At 45.3% G+C, this 13,932-nt stretch overlaps 1 protein-coding gene across 1 annotated transcript in view; it reads right to left on the reverse strand.

The window, feature by feature from the left end:
- Nucleotides 1-13,932, reverse strand: part of DUS3L (dihydrouridine synthase 3 like) — a 947,437-nt gene that overhangs the window by 27,660 nt on the left and 905,845 nt on the right. The window lies entirely within an intron of this gene.

Raw genomic sequence — 13,932 nt, forward strand, 5'->3', positions numbered from 1 at the left:
CCTCCTCTCCCACTTTCCATTCGCGTTCCTTCACTTTCTCACGAACATTGACATTTTCAACATTCTTTTCTTGGCTAGCTTTTAAGAGTTTCATTATTTGTGCTCTATCCACTTGAACAACCATAGCTACACCTAACCAACCTGGACACAATCTGGTTTCCGTTTCCCTCCCTTTGAGGGACACAAACGGAGAAACCTTTGTCACTGAATGTGGTGTAGTAACATAACTCCACGTCATTACATTCAAAACTTCTCTCCAAGGTTGATTCCCTCTCATTGCCAATTGTAAACCTTCTTTTAATCATCGATTTACCCTCTCAACAAGACCATTCGCTCTAGGATAATACAACGCTGTCTTGATGTGTTTTATGCTGTAACTACTCGAAAAAGTCTTCATCGCTTCAGATACAAATTGAACACCATTGTCCGATACCAATTCAGTCGGCACTCCTTCTTTAAGGAATACTTTTTCCAAAAATGTTATCACCTCTCCTGCAGTGACTTCTTTGACCGCTTCCCACTCAACCCATTTTGAATGGCAAACAACAAGCACAAACAAAATCTTTAGACCTCCTCCCAACCCTTTTATGGGCCCCATGATATCCACTGCTACTTTGGACCAGGGTTGCATTGGAACAGAATTTGGAACTAATGGGGTCTCCCGCACCACCTTGGTCTTATCACACGCTTGGCATATTACACAATCCTTGACCCATCTCTCAGACATCCTGTCCATTTTTGGCCACCAACAACTTTTCCGCAGTTTCCTTTTCATGGCATTTTCACATGGGTGGCCCTCATGAGTCAATTCCAGAAGAATGAACCTAATCGACTCAGGGGGAACAAAACATCTGCCTTTCCTCAGTCTATTCTCAAAAATGTTCAATTCCTCTTTGAGCTCCCAACAAACATCAAATTTGCTCTCTAAAGTTTTCTTTTGAGGCCATCCCTTCACAGTCCACCCTTTGACCAATTTAAGTTCCAAATCAGAATCTTCTCCCTCTGACCACTTTTCCTCATTAATTGCTCCCAAAACCTCAGCTACAACCGATTCCTCCATTTCACTTTCACTCACGTTAACTGTTTTGTTCTCCATGGGTAACCTGGACAGGCAGTCCGCCACCACATTTTTTCTTTCCTGGAAGAAAACTCATCTCAAAATTATATGCATGTAATCCTAGTCCCCACTTGCTTACCCTGGGAGAACCTAAAGCCCACCTTCCACTCTAAATAATTGCACCAGTGGCTTATGGTCAGATCTTACAACAAAGCGTCTGCCCCACAAAAGGTATTTCAAATGTGTGATGGCCCAGAACATGGCCAACGCCTCCCTTTCAATAACAGAGTATTTACTCTCCACTCCTCTCAGTGCCCTAGATGCAAAAGCAATCACCCTTTCCTCATTTCCCACATGATATTGCACCAAAGTCGCTCCTAACCCCAACACACTAGCATCCACCACCAACACTGTTTTATCTGATGAATCAAACTTTCCAATTGGGGGAGTGTCATGATGCCTACCCCCGGAGCACCAGGCCAGGCCCAGCACCCCCCGGAAGCAGGCATCATGCCCTCGGGTAAAAGCCCAGCGGCCCCTTATAGGGGCTCTTTGGACTCAGTCCTGGCGCCTTAGGCGCCAGGCTCATAAAGGGAGGTGTTTTGTGCACTTACCTGATGCAGACCATGCTGCACGCTTCAGGCCTCCCTGAGATCTGAAAGGGACTATTTTTTCATAGGGACTATTTTTTCACTCGGGTGTGGCCAGGGAAGGATACATACCTAGTTGGGGTAGGATACATACCTGGGACTTCTTTGGAGGCTATTTAAGCCACGCCCAGACAGCAGCTCATGCTTCGCGTTGTTCTGCTTCATGCAGCTTAACGCTCACTGTGTCTGCTCCTGGACTCCAGCCACGCCCGCCTCGAACCTGGAAGACCTGCAAGGAAGGAAGAGAAGAGAAAGGTGAAAACCAAGGACTATTTCAAACTTCTTACCTGCATCCGGAATCTTCTCGCCAGCATCCCTGAAGAAAGACTTCCATTTAAAAGCATTGCGTTGCTCGCTGCAGCGCCACGCTTCACTCACCCGTCCTCGAGACATCTCCCGGCTCCATCGCGGCTGTCAGCATCGGACGCCACATCTCTGCACCTAGGGGAGAGAGGAAGAAACAAAAGGTGAGCAGAAGGAACACAGAAGGAAAGCCTGATTAACAGCCATAATACTTACCGGCTTTTCTTCCACATTTCGGGTCGGCGCTGCCCCGTTGGCAGGTACCGTACCCCGGCCCCTATGGGGAAAGGACAAGAGACATTTCTGGGGAATGATAAGGACATTTAGAGGGATCGCCCTCATCACTACTCACCTCGGCAGTTTAACCCCTCGACGCATCGCCTTCATTCTGCACCTGAAATAAAGGACAGATCACAGGTTAGAAAGACAACATAAAGGGGGCCTCACTTGAACTTTGAACTTTCATACTTACGGCGCATCGCTCAGGAAAGTCAAGTGGATTTTGCCAGCGCCATTCTGAAAACCAGTGAAGTAACTGGACGAACACGCGCCCCTGCACCAGAAGCAGGAGTTCATCCTTCCAAACCATAAGGTGAGCTTAAACCGGGGTTTGGAGGAAGTTAGAGAGGAACGAAGGGGGAAGGGGGAAAGGGGGGAGCTAGCACACTATTCTGCAGACTGTTAATCCCCTTTCTCATCTGCAGAAGGATATTCCTACGGGCCAGGCAAGCACGATTTGGAGGTCCTGTCCAATCAGTGTTCCGGGTCCTGCGCATCACGCTAGAAGAGGCCACAGCAATCCAGACTAGACCAGCACCCCCTTGGGAACCAGGTGAGCGTTACAGGGAGCTTTGCTAATGGCATCTTTGATGCTTTCAAATGCTGCACTACACTCGGAGGACCATACAAATTTGGTACCCTTTTTTAGCAACAATCTTAATGGGCTGGAGACCATCGCGAAATCCTTGACGAATTTATGATAATATTCGGCAAGTCCCAAAAAGGACCTCACTTGATCCTTATTAGAAGGTACAGTCGCACTTTTAACTGCCTCCACCAAGCATTTCTTTGGTCTCACCCCACTCTTATCAATTTCATGCCCAAGATATTCCACTCTATCAACCCCTATTTTGCACTTCTCTCCTTACTGTCAAACCAACATCAGACAGTCTGCTCAACACTTTTGACAAAACTTCATCATGTTCAGTTACACTATTTGCATATATAAGTACATCATCTTGAAATTTCACAATGTTCTCTATTCCTTCCAGTATAGTGTCCATCACTCTCTGAAACGCCGAAGCAAGCCCAAATATAAACAAAAGAGGGACTCCAAAATGTACAGGCACTCAAATGGAGCAAACAGACATCTATAAACACAAGGGTGTGCCTGAACATACAAAGTCAAAAAATATCATTTGTGGAGCTAACAGTATTATTCTCCTGGTAGCCTAAACAATAGATTAAATCAAATTCAATATTTTAATTTACTGGTCTCTCCCCAGTCAAAGTAACCTTTATGAGAAAAAAAAAGGGGAAAAAGTACATTGGCATAAAAAAATTATAAACTTGCTTTAATTGTTAGTTTGTAACTAGACAATGTGTCAATTTAATAAGTAAATACAACATGAAAAACATACAAAAACAATGCAATTTACAACGAGAAAAAAACACGAGATTATTTAGTCCATACAATCAATGAGAGCAGAATTTATGCAAAGGTTCACAGAAGTAGGGGTACAACCCCACTAGGAAATCCACATGGGAACCCAATATATGGGAACTGACAAAAAATGATTTGGTGTTAGCAAAACAGTGAATACATTTTAAATCATAAGAGTTTTCCGAGATAGCTAATAAAACTTAAACTATCCCTAGCTGACCCTTACTTGTCTAAAGGCTCAGATTAAACAATTTTGTGAAAATAGTACAGTACATGCGCCAACCAGAGCCTGATTATGGCTACAACAAAAAAAATATATATCACACAGAATATTGTTTGCTAAGCCTAATTTTGGCTAACCATGTAAACAATGTCGCACAGTGCTGTGTGTTAAGCCAGATTTTGGCTGAAAAAAAATGTTGACATATACAATGTCACCCAAACAGTCATTTATCTGCTGTGTTGTCACAGGCTGAAAGGGGGTGTACTACGCCTACCGCTATAAAGCGTTTATGTCCATGATGCCAAACCGCAGGAGAATGTAGTTCCTGCGACCATTACATAGGACTAGTTGGCGTTTCGGTGGTATATTGATGGGTAGCAACCATCTTCCTCAGGTACTGGGATCTTCACATTCAGCCTTAATACAGACAGCCTTAATGTAGGGGGTCCTCCTGAAAAGGTAGTAACAGGGGACATTTTGTGAACTCAAAAGGTTTAACTTTAAATGGGAAGAGAACTAGAGAATATACCAATATATGGTGAAGGAATCAGGCCTCAATGCCCCAGAAACAAGTTGGCAGTACCCCCAGACAGAAAACTTGAAGGTTACCAGAATGGCGCCCTTAAAGTGTAAAGAGCGTGCCCAAAAACTAAGTCACCTCGTGAGAAAAATAAGTGAAAGATGTAATCATATAGTGAAAAATGTGTGTGATAGAATACAAAAAATGCTGTGCAAAAGAACGGCACATAAATCAAAACATGGTCGGAACGTACCTCAGAGGGCACATCATGTGCTCACCATGCAAGATGTCGTGCATTCAGCACATTATTTGGGTTTAGCAATTAGAAAACGAACTGAATCTGGAATTTTCACCTAAAGTGAAAGAGGAGGAGAACAAAGACATAAAGGTGGCGATAGTTTATGTGCAGCTGTAATTTAATACGGCTGGTGTGCAGGTACGGTAAAAGTAACAAGAACTCACCATATGAATATGTGGATGCCCATGAGGCGCTTTGTATTTTGCGCAGGACACAAAAACTCCTAGCCTGGGGCTGGTGGTATCAGGCTATGGGTTGATGAGTATGGCAGTGCTGCACAATAGTAAAAAATGACAAGCCCAACATGTGAGTTAGGCAGTGTAAATAAAACGCCCAGCGCGTGGGTCAGTCATGGCTTAGTGAGATCTTGTATACGTAACAACAACAAAACTTCGGCTGTGGAAAGACATTGGCATGACAAAAAATATAACTTGGCATAGATTCGATTTGCTATGCTAGAAGTAGTTGAAAAGAGAGATCCACATGAAAACTTTCAGAAAACAATGGATCAAGGAGAAACTTTCTGGATAGATCGTTTGAGTTCGCTGATTCCTAAAGGAATGAACGAAGAGATTAACTACATGTGTTTTTTGTAATTAAACATTCATGACTGTGTATGAACTCCCACAACAGCCATCGTAATGGCCAACCAGGTCTTGAGTCCAGACATTAACACATGAAACGGACGTAATTTGACACTTGGAGTGACATTTGTTTCTAACTTCATAACATTGTGTACTAGATTGTCTAAAACATTGTTTGGGTGAAGGTTTTCTGCTTGTCCTTCCAGATGAAAAACCATACGTGACGTTTTAATTTAAACGCCACAGTCCTATTGTTTTACATTCACACTGGTGCCTGCTTTAATTAAGACCTACCGTTTGAAACCCGCAAATGAGGAACCTAAATACTTCATACAGTATGTTAACTAGCTTTGTACAGAACCTGCAAGCATTAGCGAGTAGAGGTAGCGATACATGGTCACCCGCATTAATGATGAATTTAGAACATTATACAAGACCGATTACACTTATTACATGCATTCACACTATGTACATGCTTTCACAGTAATAATCCGAAAGTAATGTCAAAAACACGAGAAAGGCGCTGACAGCTTGGTAACACATAGCGTTTCAGGAGTTGCCATGGAGACATCCCCACCCCAGGGTAATCACCCGGTGTGGGGCGCGAGGCGTACGTGCTCCGGCATTCCTGTCGGACCTCGGCGCCTCGACTTCGTCTCCAAGGCAACGTTTAAATAGAACTAAGATGTGCGCGTGCATGTCTCTCTGCAGTAGGCAGAACGACGCAGGAATTGAAGGTAAATGTCGGAGAACATCTTCCGCTTTGATCATTAAAGACATGCTAGAATGGTTGTCTAAATAGCCTTTTTCTTTCACAGAGATAAGTTTAATGTATGCGTTTCTCCACGCATTTGCAACACACGTGGCTGGAGCCGTGAGGGTTGCAAAAAGAAAAGCCTTTTGGGGCTTACCAGATTTACATGAAAGTGATCAGGTAGGACACTCTTCTGTCCTTATATTATGTACGTAGAATCTTGTAACGCTGATACTAAATGAAAAATCTGTTTTTCACTTATTTTTCCTGGTGTACCAATTGAATATTCTTGGGACAAACAAAATGGTATGTGTGAATTTGATTATGTATTGTATATAAATCAATGAACTTGTATTAACATATGTATGACTATGTGTAGCTTGATGATGTAATCAAGAGCCTATATACAGCCCTGATGAAGGTTTACACCGAAATGCATTGGCTTCATATATATTGATGGCAAAATATGATCGCCCAACAGCTCACATTCAGAATAAATTTAATTATAAAAACAGGGATGTGAATAAAACATTCCTGGCAAAAACTGCACGGATCTAACTGATGCTTTGATTTGAAGCTTTGATTTGAATTTATGAGAAAGTTGGATTTAAATATTTTGGGAATTTGCAGCCCTCACTAACGGCCAACTGAGAAGCGCCAGTTATAAAAAGGCGAAGTTGCCTTGTTTTCTTTTGTATGTGGTTTATGGAGGTCCTGGTGCTATAGGACCAGTTCAAACTGGCAGCTCCAGGTCAAAAAATTAACTGAGAGAAGTAGACATTGAATAGAAGCGAGTAAACATTGTGGTGCCCACCTCTCCGGTATTTCTTCTAGTTTTTTCGATATGCCTATTGCTACCACACTTGTAGCACTTAGTTTCTCTATTCACATTCAGTCTTCTGACTCCTCCTACAGCTGCCACTTCACATTCTTGCTTTTCATCTTTCATGGTCGTCATGTACTTATGGGTCTGTTCCATACTTCTCGCAGTCTCCACCGCCACTTTCAGAGATGCATCTTTTGTCAACAACCTTTCTTGTATCTTGAAGTTGCTTGTGCACCTTACTAATTGATCTCTTATTAGCGAATCTGTTAATTGACCAAATTCACATGTGTGACTCAAAGATCTCAACGCTGCAATGAAATTCTCCACTGGTTCACTGGGATCTTGTGTTCTCTGGAAAAACGTATGTCTCTCGAAGGTTATGTTTTTCTTCGCCTCAAAATGAATTTCCAGTTTTTTCTCAGCTAGGGTATACTGATCTACTTCTCCTTGTACTTCATGAGGAGGTTGTGGACCATCATATACACTACGACCTTCCGTGCCTAGATTGTGCAGAAGTATTGCTTCTTTTCTCGCTGCAGCAAATCTATCCCCTCCAATTGCCACTAAATAAGTGTCAAACAGTTTCTTCCACCTGTCCCACCTTATTGGTGGGACACCAGGTTCCATTAGAAAAGGTGGGGGTGGAGCCATGCTTTCTGCTGCCATTTTTCATAGACCGTGTAATCCTATCTTCTTTTGCAGTTTAATATTGTACTGGATTTGCACTTGTACGCTTAGGAGTAGTAAATGGTGTAATATGTTGGCCTCTCCTCACAATGTCTCCAGTATACTCCACAACTTTGACTTTACAAACTGTTCATGAGTTCACCCTGATTGGTAAACTCTCTCCTATTTTAACCTGGAGCGGGAGGAATGTTTATTTACTTTTTCATTCCTTCCTGGCAATAGGGCTCCTTTTTTCAATTCGACAGGGGCGACGCCTGTGGTGTGCGTAGAAATTAGCAGCGTCGCTATTGAGGCTCATGATTGCAGCTCTTGCACGCTCGATCGGGGCTCCCCCTGCGCCCCTTCTCATCTGGCAGCCGTCGAAAGACAGGGAGCGGGGACGGAGTTCATGAAGCTGGTACCACTGGTGAGGGAGCCGTCCGCAGGCTCTGCCGGCACCTCACACTGCACTCTGTGCCCACTATGTATACGCAGGAGGCACCGGAGCTCACCAGCGTGTCTCTCGGAGTTCGTGCTCCGTCACGGGCTCGCCGTGGGGTCTGTTTTCCTCGTCGCCAATTGTAAAGATGAGGCGGAGGAGATAAGAGGTTAGATTTCTATAAGTTTTATTAATGCAAGCTCGCCGGCACAACCACCTCTTCTACCTCTCACTCCTACTGTCACCACTCTCACGCGAACTCCAGACCACAATTGCTCTACAACCATCACCTCCAACATAGCATACCCGTGGACGGATCACAACTGCATATTCACCATTCCCACTGTGCCCTCAACTAAATCACTCACTTATGCTCGCCCAGCGCAGGTCAGAAGCTCAAAAAAACTAACGAAGGACAACCTCCTTCCATTCCTGGAAGCCCCAGAACTTAAACCCCCATTCGCGAGTGACAACAGCACACTAGCAAAAATTGACACCGACACCCTTACCAAAGCCATTGATGCCATAGCCCCAATTGAATGCAAAAAAGAGAATAAATCCATGCACACTAACTCCTGGTTCTGAGATGAACTACTGGCCCTACATACGAGCAAACGCAACGCACTAACCAAATGGCATGCCAATCCCAATAATTCCAGAATTCAAAAGGCTATCCATGCAATATAAAAAAGATATTTAAAGCCAAGTCAAACTCTTTCACCCTTCGGATCTTAAAGGCCAACTCCAAATCCAAAGAATTATTCTCCATTTTCATAGACCTTATCACCCCTTCCACCAGCCCTGACGAGATAACCAAAGTCGAAGCATGGTGCTCCAGCATTCAGGCAGCCTTGCTGAACAAAATAGACACTCAGAGAAAAAATTCAGGCGCAATTCAAAGCATTACCTAAGCATGACCATCTCCCAGCGCCCAGTCTCCCAAACCACAATCCTTCCGACCTGCTCTTCTCCTTCCGAGACGTTTCAGAAGCAAACCGTCTTTGTGCAAAGGAGACATCTGTCCTCACGGCATCATTAAAGATTGCGCCGATTTCCTGGGTCCTATCATCACGGCATTCATTAATTTCACTAATGTTTCATTTGCATCAGGTACCGTCCATGCCAACCTTAAAGAAGCATGCGTTTGCCCCAAACTACTAAAAGAAAAACTCTAGACCCCACCTCCATAACAACTACCCTCCTATCACCTTCGTCCCATTCCTCCTCAAAATCCTGGACAAAGCAGCCCACAACCAAATCCAGCACTTCCTCGAATCCAATGCCATCCTTGGCAAAATGCAATCTGGACTCCGGAAAGGCCACGGCACCAAAACTGCTCTTCTGGATTTTAAAACCAAATCACAGAAATCATGGACAGAGGCAAAACAGCTCTCCTTTTACTCCTTGACCTCTCGGCTGCTTTCGATCTTGTTGATCACAAAATCTCACCTCATCTCTCCCATGCTGAGGACTTCACCAAATAGGCCAACTCTTGGATAACATCCTTCCTAGAAGGTAGAGCTATGACCAGGCAAATGCAGCTCCCTCCACTATCCTCTGCGGAGTCCCAGAGGGCTCAATTCACAGCTCTCACCCTATACAATCGGTTTACTAAACCGCTCTTTGACTAATTGAACTCCCTCGGCATAGCATATACCAACTATGCCGATGATACACAGGTACTCTGGGGGCGTGGCTAAGGAGCCATGGAATAGGCGGCGCTTTCCTGGAGCTCCTACATGATCCTGATGCATAGAAGCACAAAAACTGAAGTAATTTGTCTGCAGCTGGAACAGCTGTTGTAGGAATATGCGGAGATCAGAAGGCACTAACTAAGGTGAGGATCTGGACCCCACCCGACGAAGGAATAGCAAAGGCAGCCGAGGAGTCTCCCTTCGAAACAAACAACATGGCGACATGCTCAAGACAAAGGACTCGATCAGGAGAGGTAGGACGGCCCGAAGCCTGCAAAGCAACACCAGAGCAACTTTCGAGCGGTGAGCGGGATATCGGATGAAGACTGCGGTTCCACTTTCGTGCAGGAGGCCTGACCGGCAGCATTAAAGTACACTGAAGCCGCCACTGAGAGAGAGCGAGGAACTCGGAAACTGTGTGAATATGGTGTACAAGCACAGAAACATGACAAGAAAATAGGATGGAAATGACCCAGGCGCAGTGGATACAGTAGCAGAGGACCGGGTTGAGTGCCATAACGTGGAGCGGCTGCGCATTGTGATGTAAACTGAAGAATAAGAAGGGTCAGGAGAGCACACCACGGCATTCGTAGGAAGGCAACAGTTAAGAACAAAGGGATACACGGAACACGCTGCCTTCAGGGCGGAAACTGACAAGTTTGTCGCAGCAAGGTATTCTTGTCAAGCCAGAGGACCTGGAAGCAACACAACAAAGGCGAGGTTGGAAGGATTAGAATAAACCGCTGAACGGAGTACGTAGGGCCTCCTGGACACTCTGAAAGACGAAGGGGGCAGACATCACCGAAGCAACCTTGGACACACAGACATAGGAGGCACAAGCGAGGCAAATAAAAACCAGAACAGGATTGGAATTGGCAGCTCCACAGGGACCCAGAGAGGGAGAACCAGGGCACAACGCCTCTGCAAGTAGAATGAAAGGCACAGCATTGCAGGAGCAGGGTGTTCAGGAGAATTCTCATAAATGGCTAATTTCCCCTACCTAATGAGTCCCCTCAGCAGCTTTGCTGGATTTCTAGGATTTATCGTTTCCACCTGGTAAGAGTGTGAGCCTTTTTTCCCACTCTTACATGTGGTTTGCTGTGTGTGTTTTCACTTTTTGTGTGATCTTGAGCCCTGGGGCCTCATATTTTCATGTGTGTTACTCAACACCTTCAGTGCAGTGACACAGGGTTGTCTTTGAAACTTCCCACTGACTCCAATTTTTGGGGTTGACTACTGTCCCTCAGAAAAGGGTAAAGTTGCCATTAACTTTAGTCACTTTAAACCACAGACCCAGTATACCCCCATCTTACATGGAGTATTGGAAAGGGTTAACTCTTATCCCTTTTTGTCTGTGCCTCTTGGGGCATTGTTTCGCTCCCTTTACATTAAGACTTGGCTGGTGGCAGTGGTAACTACCCTAACTTTTCCACCGTGATTATCTTATATAAATGTGGTGTTGTTTTAGGCTATTATATTAGCCTCGAACATAAAACTGCTTGACCAAATACATTTTATTTTGGCTCCGGCTGGGTTTATTAGCCATTTCTTTTTGTTAAAGTCTTTCTCGTGTTTTTCTATGCGTGCCAAACCGGGGCGATTCCTTTGTTCGCTGTCTTTTCGCGGGCTTCTGCACAGAAGCCCTCCTTAAGGCGCCTGAAAGTCTAGGTAGGCAGGATGTGAGGGAGGGGTCTTCGGACCCCTGCCATGGGATCCCTTGGTAACCCAAGTCACACTCTTGTGTGGTTGGCTAAGGGGACTGTCCTTGCCAAGACAACAACCCTGCAATGTGTTTTTCACAGCCAGGCTGTATGAATGGGGGAAAACTGCATAAAAAGCAGGTCTCTATTACTGGAAGGGCAGAGTCGCCACTGGAACGAAAGAACCAATGAGGAACTGGCAGAAGAGGACCCCTACGACTCAACTGCCTGGTGAAGCCCTGCTGCAGGTCTGAATCTCCAGAATCCGCCGACAGAGAAGATCTTCCAGGAAACTTTTTTCCTTGAGCTGGAGTGACCAACCAGTTTGCCCAAACTGCAAGCCAGAGCCCCTCCTCTGGTCAAATTTGCTGTACAGAGCTACAGTGGGCCGGATAGCCAGAAAGGTCCGACCCCGCTTGTGTTTTAAGGAGCACACCTTTTATTCATTGCTTTGCTCTGCTGCTGGTTTCTTCCCTGGGTAGTGCAGGACCCTCCAGTCTTCCTACTTCGTGTCAGTCAGACAGTCGCTTCAGGAACCGTGAGCCTGCAGGAACTACCAGGAACGTCCGCCTCAGATCCCTCTCCATTTCAAGGTACTGTGCATATCTGGTTGTCCGTTTCGTTCAACCGCAGTTAACGTGTTTACAATCTTTCTCCAATCCGAGGGCTTGTCCCTCTCTTCTCTTTGAACTAACTTTTGTATCAACCAACCTGGTCCGGAAACCGTGCCACGAATTTTACCGCAAACTACCCTGAACTGTGTGATCTTGAGCAAAAGACTTTTAACCCACTGACTTTGGCCCTAAGCCTTTTCTATCTGATCTCCTCACTGAAGTTCCTCTTGGTCAACTGCCCCAATACTTACCTGTTGGTTGGATCTAATTTCTAATAACGTTGGTCTTTCCCTCCCTTTAAATTGCTGAAGTGCCATTTTGCTCCCACTTCATTTTGAGAGCTTAACTTGTCTGGAATTTAAGGGAAATGGTGTGGTGTATTAAGATTGTGATTTTTGACTTGCTTATAATAGTGTAATGTTATACTGAAGAGTGAAATAAATGTATATGTTTTTACTTGAAAACCTTGAGTCAGTGTTTGCCTGAATCATAGTAATTGCTGTCCTTTGTGTAACTATCTTGTACTGCTCACTTATTCTCGAGATAAGCCTGGCTGCTCTGCTACTGCTACCACTTTAACACTGTAGTACAGGCTTGTACCAAAGGTGAATTTGTACTGTCACTTGTAGTCTTAATTGTGTGTGGTGTTCCCAAAGGGTACTGCATATAATTCTGCCTAACACAGGGCCCTTAACAGCCGCATTTCAGGCCAGTACATAAGGCAAGAAATTGTTGCATAGCGGTCGAGGACACAATAGCAGAAGCTACGCCTTCGCACATGGGAGGAGGGACTCGGAGGAGGCTGGGAATATTTAAGGGTGGCAGGTGCATGAACACAAGCAAATGTTACAGAAGCTCAGGAGCAGAGAAGCTGCGGTGTAAGGCTGAACAGTGACTAGAGCTATACCCTTCTGATACTTAGCCCCAGCAAATGCAGATGCTGCATCAAGAGCCAAGGGGAAGAGAGATAATGTGAGCTGGGGTGTGCGCCGTTGGTAGCGCTCACTGGGCGCTGACGTTCTATCACACGGAATTGGAGACTGTCCGGTGCAATGGGAACAGGGCATGAGGCAGAACGAGGCACACTCCCATGGACAGGAGCCCAGATGAAGAGGAGCTCTACAACGGGACGTCATTGTGCACAACCTGAGCGGGCTCTTCAGAGCAAACGAACTAGGCAGGAATCCAAGGAAGGATACATGTGCCGACTGCATGGCCCCAATGACAATAACACTGACAGTGCCACAGGAAGTAAATTCAATACAGCGATTGGGGGCAATAGGGGCAGATGGATGTGAGGTCCAAACAACGAAAGCCACAAATACTGGAAGTAACACAGCCAGAAAGTAACTAGGGGAACCCACCCGAAGGGCAGCTGGAGCAGAATTTGCTCCTGTTGAGACATAAGGAGTCGCACAACTGCTGAACCCACGCAGTGTACTACAGACAAGTCCGCAGCGATAGCAGACAAAAAGGTGCATCCATATCTGATCTACTACGAAGGCTGCCGGTTGCCGACGAAGGAGATAAATAAGGGACCCGGATGAAAGTGGATGACCCGGCGAGAATACGCTATGGCCTCTAAGGTGAGCAAAACTAAGGCGAAACAGCCAACCATAGATGACTTTGCCAAAGCATCCCCAAAAGCGGAGGTCGTAAAACCCAAGAAACAGGATATGCAAAGCGAGGCGACCCTGGCACGGAATGACCAACAGATATTGGATGCCAGTGCAGAGCTGAAGACTTCTTGGGCCTGCAAAATGGATTTAGCTATTGCAGAACTAAAGATCTCGCTGAAGCATAAGATTGTCGCAGTCAGTGTAGACGTCAATCTATTATGACAAGATGTCAGGAAACTGGCAGAGAGCATGGGTGCGCTGGAAACGTACATGGAGGCTAACACAAGCACCAGCATCACAAAGTCACTGTGTTACAGCAACG

The sequence above is a fragment of the Ambystoma mexicanum genome, chromosome 2q (assembly GCF_040938575.1).
Source record: "Ambystoma mexicanum isolate Mex_15411 chromosome 2q, UKY_AmexF1_1, whole genome shotgun sequence".
Lineage (NCBI taxonomy): Eukaryota > Metazoa > Chordata > Amphibia > Caudata > Ambystomatidae > Ambystoma > Ambystoma mexicanum.